The following is an 11,917-nucleotide window of genomic DNA, read 5'->3' as shown; positions in this document are numbered from 1 at the left end:
ATTTTTAGATTCATTACTTCAGTCAACTTAAGACTATTATTTCTACGGTAAAAAAGTATCTTGGATAGTATATAGGCACCCTCCAGACCCAGCACAGGTTTGCTTCTGCTGTGAGTCAGTGATTTAGATGCTGGATGTAGATGCTAGATATGGATACTATAGGCATGGACACAACAGAAAACAGAAGTCAGAGAAAATATATGCCAACACCAGAAAACATACTGCATGTGCTTCAAATCTTATTTTTTTTTTTATGAAGTCAGTCTACTGTCCTTCACATACACATTAATTTGGTCTAAAAGTCTGCAAAGAGAAGAGATGTGTTGCTGCCAGCATTCCTGGGGTCCCAGCCATGTTAGGGTTGCCTGAATTCCTGCATAATAACTCTACAGACTGCTTCCAGGAAGTTCAGCATTAGCACACTGCTATGGAGAGTTTGTACAGTTACTACTGTGTGGAAAATAAATGGGAGAGTCAAGGTGATCAGTGTGCCTTTCCCCTACGAGATGTTTGCATGACTTAGCACACCTCCTTTAGCAAAGGTTGTGTCACTTGTGAGGTCAGTCATGGAATTGGACAGCGTACAGGGTAGTCTCCCCTGTAAGGAGCATATTTTCCTTTCAATTTCTAGAAAGAGTTCACAATGTCCTTAAAATTCCTTTCATGAAGACATATGCAGAATATGAGGATGTGATAGGTAATACATACGTGGGATGATTCCTCCTATATCATGCCTTGCTTCTTCATTCTGTTTGAACCAAAGATGGGTGTATAAGGTTGGAGCTCAGCAGACATATTTCCCTGTGATCTGATTTTAAACCTTCCTCTGAGCTGCTAAGACATTAGCTGCTGTTCATATTGCAGTTCATGATGCATTGGTAGGGGCTACTGTGGAGTTTTCTGGTCCTTTCCCACTCACCTTTGGGATTGGATGTGTGTGAGGCTGGGCTTAGATTTTTTTCTGAGGGTTTTCTTAGATTTTTTTTTAGAAGCTTATTCTAATTCTGCACAGGGATGAAGGATGTCCCAGACCATTTTGAATCATCCTACTGTTCTAAACTTTGATGGTTTTATCGCCATGGATCCTGCTCCTTGGGGACATGGAGCATAGCATCCATGCAAGTCTCATTATGCTTGAAATATGGCCACACTTGTCTTGATTTTCTTGGCTGCCCACAGTTAAGAGCATTTATTCTGAGTGCAACACCTTAGACTTCGTAAGAGAGTTTTAAAGGAAGATGAAATCCAAATTTACAGCTAAACAACAGTCTGTGGCACATACCACCTCCTTCCTTCATGCATTCACAATGATTCATGTATTCACTTAATTGTATATAGGAGGATTTAACATAATGTACCTTGAAAAGTCATTAACACTGCTCACAGGAATTCTAAGTAGGCAAAAAATAGAAGCAGATTTGAGAAACCAAAGCAGGTTTGAAGCAGGTTGTTGAAGCAGGTTTGAAGCAGGTTGTTGAAGCAGGTTTGTTGAAGCACGTTTTTAAAACTCAGCTTGAAATGTGGTATAGGACTTTGCTTTGCATTTATTTGTGAGGGCTTGGTGCATGCAGCTCGTGCCTGTTCTCACCTGTCCATTCACTGAATTCCTATTGCCTGGTAATAAGAACAACAACATCTTATGCTTATAAAAATTGCAAGTCTTGAGATAACTTCCTTCCAAATTCCCTGAAGCCTCATCTAAACTAGTTCAGTTGTTACGCCTTACACAAGTGCAGTATTTATTGACTTTTTTTGTTGTTGTACTTTGCAATCTACATTCAAAATCACAGCAGCCAGCACATTTAGCAGGGTAAAGAAAAGGTCTAGTTCCTGTTCAAGGATTGTTATACAACCCAAACTCTTCTCTGTTTTGTGAAGGTCATTTAAAAATGAGGAGTGAATAAGAGAAGTAAAAACAAAGAAACTACAGGATGTGATTCATAAAAATCCCACATCTCCTCTATATGCTCATACAGTCTTCTTTGAAAAAATAAATAAAAGGTTTTGTTGTTTAGCAATGTTCCAGTAAGTAACACACATGCCAAAGAACAAGCAAGCTCAAAACAATGAGCTAAAATTAGAAGGGGCAGATTCAGCATCTGAAGTCACAAATACACACACATTAACTTTATAATGTGAAGGCATCTGGAAGAAATATAGTCACATGGACAGTCTGGGTGCTGGCATAAGGACTGTAGCTCTGGAGATTTTTCCGTCAGCTACAAGCTCTTCGTGGGTCCTCAAGCAACACTTTTAATCCTATCTGTGAAAAGAGGCAATGACTGGCCTGCTTCTGTGGCTGTTGTGAGTACGAAACCCTGGGTGTTTACAAGGATCTTGTATTTTTGTGTTGAGTGCCACTGAAATAAAATTGTTTCTTCAAACCACTCGGCTGTAAAAAGTGCTCAAAAGTAATTAATTTTGAGCCATTTTGCTATTCAGAGTAGGTCTATTTCCGGCTGAAATGGAAGACAAAGAGACATGGTGTACACTAGTACGGACCATTTGTCATTACTTCAGTATCAATAAAACTTTTTTCTCACGATTTTTCTTCTAACTTATAAAAAGAAAAAAAAAGATCTGTACAAGAGATACTTGCTAGCCATGATCAGTTCTCAGCAGACCTTACCAGCTCAATCAATAAATCACTTGCATTCCCATAGAAATCATAGAAAACATGTTCAGCAGCAGCAAGAAGCAGCAAGTTTTACTAAGAGCTGTGACCAGGACGGCTCTTTCATGATGTGCCATCAGGAGGTAACCAAAGAAAGAGTTACACCTACAGTGGAGAAAAGGACAGCAACCATGGCTATGGAAAAATTTTGATATTAAAAAGAGGATTCAGATGGATCTGTCTGTGAACTGGAGTACACATATTCATTTTTTAAGTTTTTCAGCACTTTTTACTTTTTACAGATGTTGCTGCAGCTGTTAAATTATGTGCTCAACTTCAATACAAACCCAAACACCCACTCCAGGCAGTAGCTCAAAAGGAGCCAGGACTGGTTCCCTCTGGCTCAGGTGGCAGAGACAGAACTACTGCACATCAGATGTAGTGACAGACAATACCCATTTACATTTCAGATAACATAATATATATTTCTATAACAGAATTTTGAAGGGAGGAGAGGCAGCTGAGAATTAGAGAAATCAAGCACAGGATTATTTATGGTTTTGTTTTCTAAGAATCAGTTGTTATTTTTTCTGCTGTTTTCAGTAGGTAGAACAAAGGCCAAATTAACAAGACTAGATTAATTATAGACTAGATACTAGATTATCTACAGATGTTCCAATAAGGTTTTCAAGACTAGATTACCTAAAATACAGAAAAAAATATTAGACTTCCAGTGGTTCTGTTGCCTAACACAGCCAAAGTTGAAGAGCAGAATTTAGACAATGAATAGAAAGTTGAGAAGAAAGTATTACAAATTATGGCAGTTATCTTCCTACTCTTTGTTCCTGTGTAGAGTCTGGCAGAATTGCATGCAGTTAGGCTGGGCCACTGTCACAGGTACTGTAGATACTCTGTAGATACTGTAGATACTCTACATACTACTGTAGTAGTATGGAAAACCAACCTGTTCTGCCTTGGGGCAACATAAATATTTGTGATGTATGCTTTTACACTGATTGACTGATTGATTGATTGATTGATTGATTTATATATGTTTTGTTTTGATAACATCTAACAGTTTTATCACAGACTAATTAAATTAGATAGCTAAAGAACGATACATTCAAATGCTGTAACCATCTGAATGATGCAAAATTATGCTGTTTGTACATAAAATATACTGTAATTTTGGATGTTATCAGGAAGGTTCTATTCAGTTCTTAACAATCTATGAAGATATTCACGTGACAGCCATAACATGCTGGGTGTTTTTCAGTGATATGTGGACAGAGAAGTTCAGCCAGAAGGAGCATACAAGCTAAGAATATAAATTTTGCACAAAATCCTGGATCCATGCCCTTACTCAGCTTCTAGTAAAGTACACAATTTCATTCTGGGCTTTTGTTGAACCTGTTCCCTTTTACAGGCAACCCCAGAAAATGAATTATGAAGAAGAATTGTGAAAGCCTATTTTACAAGTGTCCAGGAGGTCTGTATGAATAAAGCACTGTACCTGGGCACCATGACAGCAAAGGTAAAAACTAAACTTTTCTCTTTAAAAAGAAGCAAACAAATAAACAAAAAGCATTTCTAGAATATTAAAGCCAAATTCCATAATTTTAATATCCTTCTCCTTTTATTTGTCAAGGAAAAGAGAAGCAAAAAGGGAGAAGAGCAGTGGCTCAGCACATGTTCAACTCAGCTTTATCTCACTATCTACCCCTTCTGACAAAGAGACATCCAACTCTTGCTACTCCTTTTAAGGCTGCCAATGGAAAGACAGATTTTTCCTGGGGAGGAGGATCTCCAGGGGAAGCAGTGAAAAAACATGAGAGGAGGAATATGAAAGAATTCACTCCCACCCATCTACAGGAGATTCCTAGAAGCATTGTTAGTCCGAAGGTTTCAAAATACCCACTCCACTTCTCAAAGGCAATGTCAATTCTGGCAGGTTGATTTTAAGGCAGCAATGGCGTCTAGCTGGAATCTCTCACAAGGTTGGAATGTTAGAAGTAGACCCAGGAGAGAGGTTTTATGTACGAAATGCAGGTGAGGCAGCCAGAAAGACATGATGAATGCAATTTATCACTGAGGTCTGCAATTTATCACAATGGAATTACAGGAAACAAGCAAAACGGAGAAGTAGATAGATAGACTGGATAGATTGAGATTCTCTGTGCATGGAGCTTCTTTGAAATATGCCAAGGAAATTACATGTTACATATTCAAATTTTCAAAGAGAATTTTTTTAATGGAATAGAGCTGTGTGTTTCTAGGTTTGGGGTCCTTTTCCCCAGAAAAGAAAAAGATGTGTTATTCTGAAGAATGAAAAAAGGCTGACATTATGGGATGCTGTTTTGCTTCACTTTGGTTTTAATCCCCTTCTGGAGCAGCACTGGATACATGCCAGGAGGTAGGGGTTTCCACGTGCAAACAAAGAGCCTGTACTTCCCAGCTACCCTTCTCTCTGCTCAGTTTTCAAGTTCAGGTGCATGAGGTTCACACACAGAAGCAATTTTGATCTGTGAGCTACTTTTGACAATGTGCAAGTGATCAAAATGTGCTCACAGCAAACACACTCCTTCCTCACTCTCATGCTTTTGTGGGTTCCTTTCTCAAAACAGGTCTGTTCTATCAAGGTAACAACTCTGAGTTTTACAGCAGCAGTGCTGGAGCAATACCTCAGCCCAGAGCATTGCTGCAGAGTGCTGGGTATTCCCCACCGCCCACAAAGCAGGGGCCTTGCAGCTTTCAAAACAGTGCATGTACTATTTAAATTGCTTCACTGGGAGGAGAATTATGTGTTCTGCAACGCTTCAGGACAATGAGCCAAAGGAACTATAGAATATGAGCTTGGTGTTAGAGCAGGAGCTCTGCAATGCTCTGCTTTGTGTGTGTTTTAGCCTGCTATGTAACATTACTTTTGCATTAACATTTGTGGTTCCCTTTTTATGCACTCCAGATTCACCATGCTTCCCCCTTTATATTTTAACAGTCAGAATCCTATGATCCAACCAGGGTGGCATGTTCAAAGCTACACTTCTTTTTCGCACTGATTAAAAAATAAAACAGGCAAAAAAAACTCCCCAGAGTATTGAACAAGCTTACTTCAAATAGCTTTTATTAACACTAGGACAAGACTATAGCCAAAGAATTATACAAAACACAAAACAAAAGGGATTTTAACAACTCAGTTGAAGACTACTTCACGCCAATCCTATGTTCATATATCTATAATCAACAAAGTTCTGGAGCACAATATTACTTAACATTACTCATTGGATACTTGCAGATACAAAAATGTATCAGGAATAATAACAATGATTCCTTTTACTCTTACGGAAATATTACTATTGACCTCTAAAAATGTTGCCCTTTGGGTCAGTCCCACCAATGCTTTATCCCTTAGAATCTGTTCTGCCTGGAAAGACAAATTACAGATAAACTTTCAGAGCTCTGAGCAAAAGGACTGTTTTTTATCATGGAAACAGATACCAACATCAATTTCCCAGGAAAAAAAATAGACATTTCAGCTGTGTACCCCTAGACCAAAAAGTCAGTCTTGTAAAAACCCATGGCAGTAAGCTTGCTTTGAAAGCCTAAGTTATGACTTTGCCAGGTATTGCTTTACGCTTTCCTACAGCATCCTAACTTGGAATATTAAGCCAATCATGAAATTTAAACTAGCAGTAAACTAAGCAGTAAGAGACACGAGTATGAACCTGTTCCCTTAACACATGACATATTCACACTCATGAAGCCAGTAGAACAGATCCAGCAGGCTCAATTTCCTTTCACACAGACTTTTCCAGAGGCAGAACTGGCACCTTCTATCAGAAAAAGGTAAGTGTGGGCAAGCTCAGATCTTTTACATGGGATTTCTTTTACATTTTTGTGTGGCTGAGTGCAGAGTTCAGGTTCCTCTTCTAGCTGCCTCCCAAATATTACCCAAAGCTTGTTAGAGGAGGGATATAAGTGGTCTTTGAATCAGGACATCCTATGGCTCTGCTACTGCAAATATGTCTCTGGCCATGCAGTCATACCATCAAAAGGGGGAATGTGTGGAGATCTTGGCACAGAATCCCTCTGACCACACAGTACCAGTGCCACTGCTTGCACACATCACTTGTCTTCAGACCATCCCCACAGAAGCATGCCTTTGTCATAAATCACAGCTCTTGTAAATGACAGCCCAACTCACAGTGTGCTAATTGACATCCAAAGAGCAGTATGTTTGATGGTGCAGAACAATTTATATTTTGCTGTAATCTATGCTAACATGCTGGACCACAGAGCCTGGCACTGGAGCGGGATGAAGGACCGTGCAGAACAGACATAACTGAGAGTTGCTGGAACATCCGTCCTTTTTGGTCTTAGCTTTCTGTAGTGGGTGATTTACTAGTGATTAGAACTGAGCTAGTAACAAGATCTCATGGGACAAAACCCTTTCAGATCAAGTGAAAAAATGACATTGTTAAAAATCAAAATGGGTTTCTTTTGAGGTTAGAGAGGAATGTAAGTTTCACAAATTTTTTAACAGTCAGCAGACAACCAGCTAAACAGTACTCTTAAAATACTGCTGCAGTTTGGATCTGTTACAAAAATGAAGCATTTAATTGCTGCAAGAAGTGACAAAGATAAGTGATTCTCATTCCCACACCAAGGGCAGGGGAATCTGTCAGAAAACAGATTTTTTTCAGATGGCATCAGTTTTCTATGTGTTACAGGGGTGAATTAAATTACAGGTACAAAAACAAAGCAAGTTGACATGACAAAGAAAGATCTTAAATGATAATTTAGAACCCACACTCCTTCAAATCCAGGATGAAAAGCAAGTAGCAGAAACTTGATTTAAGAGAGATCCTTTCCTGGCAGTTTCCACACACCACATCCCCCCTCCCCAGGTACATATTCTGTTTTACTTCCATACGGAGTCTGTAAAAAAAAAAAAAAAAAAAAAAAAAGTACAATGGTTCACAAAGCTCTATTGTGACCTTTAAAAATAAAGCAACCATGCACTGCTATGCTTCTGGAAAGGCCACTATTGAGAAAAAAAAATAAGTCCTCTATCAGTCATGTTCTGAAGTTTCTGCTGGGGGCTGAGGACTTCTTGGGCAAATGCACAGTACACACATCAGCACAAATGGTTGTTGCTGCTGCTGCTGCTGCTGCTGCTTAGGAGAGAAAATAGCTCAGCCAGGTTCACATCTGCATCAGTGTGGGCATGCTGTTGGGACAGGGGTGACATTTCCCAAAGAATAAATGCTTGCTGAGCACCTCCTTGCCCCTGCAAGCTAATAGGAGTTAGCTGTTTTACAGCCATCAGTGCCTTTGGAAAAGTTCCCTCTAATTTTTTGTCCCAGACACATTGCCCTGAAAGTGTCCTGCTGTCTGTCTACAAAAATTAGCCAGTCTCTACATTCTTGTTCTCTACAGGACCTCTGGTGTTGGCTGCAGCAAAACCTTTCTAATATTTCATCTCTGGTTATGACTCTCAGCTTTTCAGAGAGGCTGCACTTAGATAATACAACAACTAAAATACCACATACTCTAGAGAGGGGCTTGTTTTGCCACTTATATTCAGCCTGCAGCATGCTGTTGACTTTTTCGCAAAGTAAAGGCATAGCCATCTTTATTTGCATAACATTTTCTATTTCTTTTATGATGTTTATTTAAGATAGCCTAATGATTTTACTTTTCTCATATTCACTTGCTTGGAATTAGTTGCTTCATTTGCACAGAAAGAAAAATTAGGAAGGCACATGATTAAAAAAAGAGAATAATTCTGTCATCTTTACACTGGCAAAATTCCCATGAACTTTGATTACCTGCTAGAAATGTTGCCTGAAAAGAGATCATATAATCAAGCTGCAATTTATATTAAAACCAAATGAGCATATGCGTAATTCCTCCACAGAATCCAAAAATGAAGTGCAAGACATTCATGAAGGTTTCAGCAGTTCTGAGATTCACTGTTCATCACTGTTCTTACTCCAGCCCAGGTAAGAGCCTTGAGCTGGAAAAAAAAATATTTCTTTTCTGGATCTCCTGAGTCATGTCTCCGTTTCATTTTCAGTTTGTACTATGAACTAAAAGACCTAAGAATACAAGAAAAGTACAAGAAAAGACTAGTAATACAAGAAAAGATCCACTGGGCTTAATACTTCATTCCTAATGCTAGAAAAGAAATGAACTGGAGCAAGCATGTTAGTGGACTTGATGCTGAGGCATCTCTCTTCCTGATGTTTGGTGACTGGTGCAGGGGCAGAGTGAAAATTACTTCAGGATTCCTCCACGAGGCAAAGATTTTCTGCCAAAGGCAATGGCAGCCTGGGGTGGAGGTACCATGGATGTCCCTCTACCTGCCTGCAGCCCTTGTACCACCAGGACCAGGTAGAGGGTCACCCTGGCTCTGAGTGCTCCCTGCCACCTCCTCAGCTTCATCTTCCCCATGGAATCACACACAGAAACAACCCTTGTCCCATCTTGTTCGTGCATTTCAGCTGAGTTTTAGACGTAATCTAAGCTCAGACATAGATATTTTGGCAGCCAGCTTGAAATACCTGGGACTGAATTTTCAGAGGTGTCAATCTCTCTAGCCTAGTGGGAAAGGTCTGTGGGAGACATGAGACTTTGATATCTCCTCAAAAATCTGAATTTTTACATATGAAATACACAATTCGTGCATCTTTCTGAAATTCTTGCAATCTGTTGTTGAATACAGTTAAAACTGGGCATTTTTAAGAGTGTCCATGTGAATATTTCCCTAGAACTATGACTAAAATTGCTGGAAGATATTTTAACTCCAGTCCATGGGGAGCTATTGAAGGCAATAAAAAATACTGTGAGAAGAAAACAGCAGCAAGTGAAACTGCCCTCTCAGAAAGCCCAGGTCTGCTTTGAAGGAAGTGTTGATATTCACCATAAGCCTCAATCATTTCCCAGAGGGCTGTAAGATGCCTTGGAATGACATAATCCAAAAGCAATGGCGTTCTTGACTTAAAGGGGAAAAAAAAAGCAGGGTCTGATCCATCTCCCATTGAAATCAAAGAGGACTTTGCTATTGACTTCAGTCAGAACAGAGTTCTGGACACAATCTGTGTGCAGTTTATTAGCACACTTGTTTATCCAAACGATCCTAACTTCAACCAACAGCACGTCTAGATATCTGCCTGGGACTACATCTGTACAAATGTGTAAGTGTGAGTTTATAATGTTGTTTAATTCAAATCATTCTGGCATTTTTAATGTATTTCCAGCTAAAACAAGACAGCTTTAGCTGATTTGCACCCCAGAAGACAGACTTTAATTGGAAAAGCTTGTAACTCACGTTTCAGGTGGCAGTTTGTATACAAGTTCATGCACGCTAAGGACACAAGCAGATTTTAGGGTTAATTTTATCTTAACATACACTCAATTAAAATTTTGCAGCCAGGATTTCAAAATGTGAAAAGCTCTACAAATTACCCAACTCATCAGCTATAGCCCTCGGTTTCCTTGAAGGGAAATGTCTTTGATGACCATAACAAAATCGCAGTAAATGGCAAGGAAGATTGCCATCAGGAGTCTGCTGAAAATGCAGGAGGAACTCCTGATTGCTTTAGTCATGTGAACAACCCCTTCAGAACAGCCCAGAGTCAGGCAAGGTGGCTCACACCAGGAGTTAATTTGGCCTGCTGGGACTCTTTGCATTACTAAAACGAGCATGGTTTTGGCTTGTAAATGGGGGGTAGAATTTTATTTCACTTTCTGAGGGTCAGAATTTTATTTCCCTTTCTAAGGGGTATACATTCATTTTAGAGTAAACCTTTTAGAATAAAAGTTTACTTCACATTATAGGAAATGACATCCCTTTTTCTAGATTTCCCTTTTCAAAGCATGCCTCAGATTTCTAACTTGTAGCGGAGAGCTTTGGTATAAGTAATAAAAGTCTTTAAAATTAAAATGCTAATCGTAAACAAACCCAAATGCATGAAAGATATAGTCTGACTGCATAACAAAAGAGAATTATATAATTCTATTTGAGTGAAATCTTTCATCTTTGATTTACAGGTTTGAGTCTGCCTATAACTGAAACCATATTGTTCCATATCTTTCATATCATGGCCTTTTCCAAAATCTTGTTTTAATTAAGGTTCCTTTCAGATTTCAGAATACAAAGCATGACAGTCTTCACTTATGGCTTTAATATATGTATCCTTTTTTTTTTTTTTTTTTTTTGAATTTGGCAAATATATAAAAAATGAACATCACTTGCTTTTAAAAGCTGAGCAAGCTATCGAATACTGCAAGCTGAATACTTCCAGGTATCTCCGGGGGTTCATTAGGTGAGAAAGTTGTAAACAAAATAAAAGTTACTGTAGCAGAGTTTTGTTCATTTGAAGTACTCTTACATACATGCCCCATCCCTCTTTCTCTCTCTGACAGTAAGGCAACACGTGTAACAGTTTAAGCGTTCGTTTTCAGCTAAAGGCACAACTCTATGTTACGTTCTCAAACATGGAATTAAACAGCTAAAGTCACATCGCAGGGAGATCTTGCTGCACTTCGGGAATCTAAAATAAAGCCTAAACCCTTTGAAGCTTCTTAAGCAACATCAGTTCTCTTGGTGCAGGACTACATAAAAGAATCAGTTTGTACTCACATCACGACCTGTAAAAAAACACTCCCACACAACCTCCACAGAAACACCTGAGCTTCAAATGAGTTGCACGCAGTTACTGAAGGTCGCTGCTTTGGAGTCAGAACGCAGAAACTTTTCAGAACAAACTAAAAACACGTTTGAAAAACTATCCATATTTGATCTCTGCTGCACATATGGTGAGCGCTACTGTCAACTACAGAGAGTACAGCACTTTTTCTTAAAGGCAAAAGATCGTTCATTTTAGAGAATCGTGAATGTGTTTTTATGATGGAAAAGGTTACATGAAGTGGGGAGGGATGGCCAGGAATAGGGAAGAGAAAATAAAGCACCACCAAGCACAGTACTTCAGGGGATTTATAGTACAATAAGAAGTGCTTTCCCTTTAGCTAAAATCCCTCCTCATAATTTAAACACTTTTCACTTATTCAGCTAAGAATTCATTACAGGAGGTTAAAAAATGGCATGTAAAATAAGGGTGGGGGTTTTCTTTTCTTCATTACATGGAGCAAAGAAAACAAATTCTATTAACAATTTAACACAGTATGAAAAAAATTATCCAGTAAAAAGTGTCAGAAAGTGATTCACGGAGTTCACAGAGTATGTTGCTGGCTGTTGCAATTCTCATATCTATAATCTATCATGTAGAATTTTGCAATACT

This window comes from Cinclus cinclus, chromosome 1 (genome assembly GCF_963662255.1).
Source record: "Cinclus cinclus chromosome 1, bCinCin1.1, whole genome shotgun sequence".
NCBI classification, from domain to species: Eukaryota; Metazoa; Chordata; class Aves; order Passeriformes; family Cinclidae; genus Cinclus; species Cinclus cinclus.
The sequence above is the reverse complement of the archived record's forward strand: the minus strand, read 5'-3'. Positions refer to the sequence as shown.